This window comes from Arvicanthis niloticus, chromosome 18 (assembly GCF_011762505.2).
Source record: "Arvicanthis niloticus isolate mArvNil1 chromosome 18, mArvNil1.pat.X, whole genome shotgun sequence".
NCBI classification, from domain to species: domain Eukaryota; kingdom Metazoa; phylum Chordata; class Mammalia; order Rodentia; family Muridae; genus Arvicanthis; species Arvicanthis niloticus.
In genome coordinates this window covers 42,637,902-42,643,558 of record NC_047675.1, presented here as the reverse complement: position 1 = coordinate 42,643,558, position 5,657 = coordinate 42,637,902, and the positions used below count along the sequence as shown (strand labels likewise).

Genomic DNA, 5,657 nt, shown 5'->3' with positions numbered 1-5,657 from the left:
AAGGACTGGACAGAGGGTTCCTCAGTAGAGTGCTTGCTGTTCTTTCAGAGATCCTAAATTCTATTACCAACACACACTAAGGAGGTTCACAACAGCCTCTTACTCCAGCTCTGGGGTGGGGGAGCCAGCACCTTCCCTTGGCCTTTCATGGTAACTGTACTCATGTACATACACTGTCTCATAGCTCCACTAATGAAGACTAGGACACCGATGGGCTCTGAAGGGTATAGGAAGAGGAAAAAAAGCATTTTTTCTTTAAAGATATGACTCCTGGTAGTCAACTACAGTCAGTGGATAATCCCACACTATTGAGTATATGGACAATACAAATTGGACTTGGTGGATTATTAAAGAAAAAGGAGGACACAGATTTTGAAGGTATGATGTGGGGTGAACCTAGGAGTTACCAAGAGGAGTTGATAGCGACTATGATAAAAAGACACTTATGAAGTTCTCAAGTAATTGATTAAAATATTTTAAAAATAAAGCAAACCTTAAAAAAAATAAGACCATAAATGGGGAAAAAACCCCAAATTTAATTCTATTAAATCTCAAGCAAACCTCAATAACTGCAGAGGAAATAGGCAAAGTTTTTGCAAGAACGTATAGGCAGCCTTTTGTAGGGGTCCTGATGGTGCACACGCACACCTTGGCGATGTTGCAAGACATTCCGGTTGCTCTTTGAGGGTTTGGATAACGAGATAGATAGCAAAGCATATGCCCAAGCAGGAGCCTCTGCCTCCAGGAGCTTTCCCCTAACATAAATAAGCTGACAGCAGCATCCTGAGTTTTACTGCTTAGATTCTAAAACAGGAAGATCTCCGAAGTAGATGACCTTTTTTGTAAAGAATGAAGAAAAAAGTGTGTCTTCCGGCTGCGGGAACGACTGAGTCATGGTCCTGCTGACCCTTCCCCCGATCTCATGGTGACTGGGCTGCCATTTTCTTTCTTTCTTAGTGTGTATGTGTGTGTGTGTGTATGTGTGTGTGTGTGTGTATGCAAGTATGCACATGTCACAGTGTGTGGTGGTCAGAGGACACCTCTGGGTTTGATCTTTGCCACCATTCACCTTGTGTGACAAGGTCTCTTTTATTGTTACTGTTTTTCTTCCCACTGTTTGCACCAGCCTAGCTGGTCCACAAGCTTCCAGGGATTCTCCTGACTGCCTCCATTCTGCCTCAAGAGTGCTGAGATTACAGGCTCACTCTGTAAGACTGGCCTTTTCTTATATGGGTTCTGGAGAGTCAAACTCAGATCCTCATGCTTGCTTGATGAACATTTTTAGCCACCCAACCATCTTCTGGGCCCAAATTTCTACAACACTCTTACAGACTTAAAGAGTCAGTGCAGAACTGAGGTTAGGGTTCACAGATCACTGGGAAAGGACCTGAGGTCTTCACTCTGATGACTAACTTCATCAGATTAGTTATCCTCGGGTAGAAAGAGTGAATTTTCTGATATTTGCTGATAACACAATGCAAAGTTAAGTTTTTTCAGAAAGGTTTGCTGGAGCTTGTTTCTAGGGCTACAAGATCTAAGCAGCCTCGTTTGCTGATGGTCTTCCTTCTGGCTGAACTGAGAGGTGGCACAGAAGATTACATAGCAAGAGTGAAGACAGAGATACATACACACACACACACACACACACTCCACACAGACAAGCATACACCACACACACACCACACTACACACACTTACCACACACACCACACATTTCACACACACATACACACACACACACACACACACACACACACACACACACACACTCCACACAGACAGGCATACATCACACATACCATACCATATTCATACCACACACAGACAAGCATATACTACACACACACACACACACACACACACATGTAGAGTCAGAGTTTTTGGCTTTGTTAACCTCTGAAGTCGAACCATTTGGGGCCTTTCAAGATACCACGATGGTGTAGTTCTGGGACAGCCAACACTTTACCACCGTATTAGTCAGGGCTCTCTAGAGGAAGAGAACCGATAGAACAAATCTCTCTCTCTGCATGCATGCACAGCAAGCTGGTGAAAAATTCACAGGGGAAATGCAGGGGAAAAATACTAGACATACAGTATGCCCAAAAATACAGTAGAAAATTCCAGATGAAAAATACGGGCAGAACAGAAATGGGCAGTCTAGGAGAACAAGCTTTAAAAAAGCTAGGCTCAAAATGCTGGGTGAAAAACATGGTAGAAAAGGGCAGGCAAAAAAAATCAAGGAGAAAAATTTATATGAAAATTATGGACAATATATATTTTCATATAGTGTGTGTGTGTGTGTGTGTGTGTGTGTGTGTGTGTAACGGGAATTTAGCTTACAGGCTATGGTCCAGCTAGTTCAACAATGCTGTCTACCAATGGAAGATCCAGGAATCCAGGAGTTGTTCAGTCCTTGAGGCTGGATGACTCAGCTGGCTGTCAGTGTATGCTGGAATTCTGAAGAAGCTGGCCCTAATGCCAGTCAAGGCTAGGACTTGCCAATGAGAATGAAGGCAAGCAGGCAAGCTGCCAGCAGAGCATGTGGGGTCCAAATTAAAGGTAGATCTTCCCACCTCCAAAGATCTGGATTGAAAGTGGGTCTTCAACATTTGACCTTTGAACTTGCCCACCCTTTCCTTTTCCTCTTCTGGAGATGGTGTTTGGAGGCATTCAGGATGGTCCAGCGTTTGACATTTTCCTACAACACAGCTTCTAACAAAACCAGGCTGTCTGGAACCCCTGGCAACAGGATTGTTTACCTTTACACCAAGAAGGTTGGTAAAGCACCTAAATCTGCATATGGTGTGTGCCCAGGCAGACTGTGAGGGGTTCATGCTGTGAGACCCAAAATCCTTATGAGTTTGTCTAAGACAAAGAAACCTGTTAGCAGGACCTATGGCCGTTCTCTGTGTGTGGAGCGTGTCTGTGACAGGATCAAGCAGGCTTTCCTTATTGAGGAGCAGGAAATTGTTGTGAAAGTGTCGAAGGCACAGGCACAAAGTCAGAAAGCAAAATAAATATGCAACTTTTCTAAGTAATAAAAATCAAGACTTGGGAAAAAAATAAAAGTGGGTCTTCCCACTTCAAATGATTTAATTAAGAAAAAAAAACTCTCATATGTATGCCCAGACACTTGGATTAGTTAATTTCAGATATAGTCAAAATAACCAAAAATAGTCACCACCCCCACATTAAAAAGAGGCTTAAGTGCAACCCCATCTCACAGTCCCATTTAGAGTACTAAAAATGGTGGGAGACAGGTTTCCATAGCACCTCAGAGCCAAGAGAGCCACATGATAGCTTTAAGTTCAGAAGCTCCGTGTTTGGTATCAGGGTGACAGTTTGCATTTGTTGGAAAATGGTTTGGGTTGTTACAGTTTGAAGAGGGCACGTTTGGCATCCAGTGGGCTGGGGCTCTGGATGCTATTCGGCATGGCATCCTACGATGCACACGACAGCGCCATTTAAAGCATGCCAACATTTTCAGTTGCTGAGGTTCAGATATCCTGACGTAGAAAATGCTGCCCAAATCAGGGAAACTAAAGGTCTGTCAGTGGTAACACTGGTCTGTATGGGGAAGAGAATAAAGGCAACATCAAACTGTTGGTGCCTGGGTGCAACTGGAGGACTGGATGTGATAATCTTTCGGAGGAGACAACTATTGCTATGATAAAGGCTTCATTGGGCAAAGTGTCCTCTGGCTAGAGAAGACTGGCCTGAATTTTGGGCATGAGGTTGGAGCACTATTCCTGATGGCCAGTGGTTAGTGCTTCTGGAATCTACATGGCCATCAGATGGATGGTAACTCACCCAGAGGCCTTGAAGGATACATGCAAGGACACAAAGATGTCCGATAGCTATTCATTTGTCAAAGATCTGGACTCTCATCCACCCAAAGCTTCTAAATGCCCTGATTTAATTTGCAGGTTCATATTCTATTTTGTTTTTGGAGAAGCATCAAGTTAGTGTACTGTGGAGAAAAGCAAATTCATGGGTGGAGTTTGTCTTGATGGATCCCGATGAGATTGTGAGCAGGTTGGCAGGATGAAAAAAATGGCTGTTTAGTGAGGAAAAGTGAGCATCAAGTTCCTGCCTTTTAGGGGGAAGAAAAATATGACTATGGGTGTGGCTATTTAATGAGGAACATTTGAAGACCAAAAGCTGAGAGGCTTCAAGCAGGGAGGTAAGAGTCAGAGTTTGAGCAGCCTAGCATGTAACAACATGGCCCTGGGGACCCATGATTGTAGACAGCCCCTGAGAAGAGGTGGAGGTCGTGAGAGGAACTGAGGAGGGATTGTGGGGTGGCATGAGAGAGCCATACTAGAAGTGGTTTGAAGCAAACAGTATGTGAGTGACAGCCTTGTGGGTCTGTCCTCCATCTTTACTGGTTTGTCCTCCATTGACCACATGTAATGTTAGTTCAACTGTCTCCTTGGACAGCCTGGCTACTGTTCTTCCACTTTGTGTGTGTGTGTGTGTGTGTGTGTGTGTGTGTGTATGCGTGCGCATGCGCGCACGGGTGTGAGAGAGAATGTTTGTTTCTGTGTTTGTGTATATGTGTGAGTCTGTGTGTGTGTCTGTGTTTGTGTGCATGGTGTGTGAGTATGTATGTGTGTGTGAATGTGTTTGTATATATGTGATTGTGTATGTCTCTGTGTGTCTTTGAGTTTGTGTGTGTGTGTGTGAGAGAGAGAGAAAATGTATGTTTCTGTGTTTGTGTATGTGTGTGAATCTGTGTGTGTGTCTGTGTTTGTGTGTGTGAGTATGTATGTGTCTGTGTGTGAATGTGTTTGTGTATGTCTGTGTGTGTCTTTGAGTTTGTGTGTGAGTGTGTGTGTGTATGTGTGTGTATGTGTGTTTAAGTGTGTGTTTCAGGGGCTAGAGTGTGAAAGATGAGTGAGGTTCAGTAACAGGAAAACTCAGGGCCTGCAGAAGATCAAGCCTTACCACTGCATTATTCTACCCATTGCTGTTTTCAGAGAAAAGACTAGTCACAGGACACCTATTAGCAAAAGAGATGGCTGCTTTAGTTATTTTTTATTTGTATAATAAAAAAAAATGTGCCCTTAGCAAGCTAGATAGTGTTTGGGGACATCTGATTCACAGAACACAGTCAGTGAGACTTGTCAAGCAAAACTTAACACCGGCCAGTTATACAGAATGGGGTCTGCCTTGCCATGAGTCTCTGTAAACGAACGTTCCCTACACAGATTGGAGTTGCCCTCTCAGGACTTTTCTCAAGGTCTTTTGATGACACATGCACCCTGGAGTGGCAAAGGGACTGAGTCCTAATCCCAGTTTGGCCAACCTTGATGCAAAAGTGAAGAAAAGGAGATGTCGTAGGAACTGGTTCCAGGCTGGCTGGAGCCTGAAGAAACAGGGATTGGTACCCAGGTTTCTCACAAGCTTCCAGTGACACCACAGGTTCTAGAGATAGGTGATGAACTTCCTTTCCTCTTCCAGACCTGTCCCCTGAAGGTGTTGGTTTGGCTGGACTGCAGACTTCATGTCCGTCCTATCTCTCATAGCTTTAGGAAGGCTCAGATGTCCACATATTGCAGGCACTGATGGAGAGGCTTCTTGTCAAAGGGGAACAGTTGGAGTTGGCAAGCTTGGACTCAGTCATTATTCCTGCCCCGTTTTTATCATCCTCCATT

General features: G+C 44.1%; 1 pseudogene; it reads left to right on the top strand.

Moving 5' to 3' along the window:
* The first annotated feature begins 2,675 nt into the window (after positions 1-2,675).
* Positions 2,676-3,017, top strand: LOC117723154 (large ribosomal subunit protein eL34 pseudogene; annotated as a pseudogene).
* The last annotated feature ends 2,640 nt before the right edge of the window (positions 3,018-5,657 follow it).